A 486-nucleotide genomic window follows, 5' to 3' on the forward strand; every position below is an offset into this window, starting at 1 on the left:
AGCAAAAACAAGACTGGGAGCTGACTGTGGCTCAGATCATGAGCTCCTTATTGCCAAATTCAGACTTAAATTGAAGAAAGTAGGGAAAACCACTAGACCATTCAGGTATGACCTAAATCAAATCCCTTATGATTATACAGTGGAAGTGAGAAATAGATTTAAGGGACTAGATCTGATAGATAGAGTGCCTGATGAATTATGGACTCAGGTTCGTGACATTGTACAGGAGTCAGGGATCAAAACCATCCCCATGGAAAAGAACCTGGGTCTACTCCACATTAAATCCAGAACCCAAGGGTGTGTGCAAACAAGGCATTGTACAGAGCAAGGAAAGAAGTTTGTACTTCTCTTAAAACTTAATGATCCTATCCTATGATGCCCAAATCCCACACCCAGAATCTTTCCTTTAAAAAAAGAAAAACACAGGCAGACATCTCTATGTATTAAGAATGTTCACTGGGAACTCAGGGTTGTTGGGGGGGAAGG

The sequence above is a fragment of the Bison bison genome, unplaced genomic scaffold (genome assembly GCF_000754665.1).
Source record: "Bison bison bison isolate TAMUID 2011002044 unplaced genomic scaffold, Bison_UMD1.0 scf7180017864317, whole genome shotgun sequence".
Lineage (NCBI taxonomy): Eukaryota > Metazoa > Chordata > Mammalia > Artiodactyla > Bovidae > Bison > Bison bison.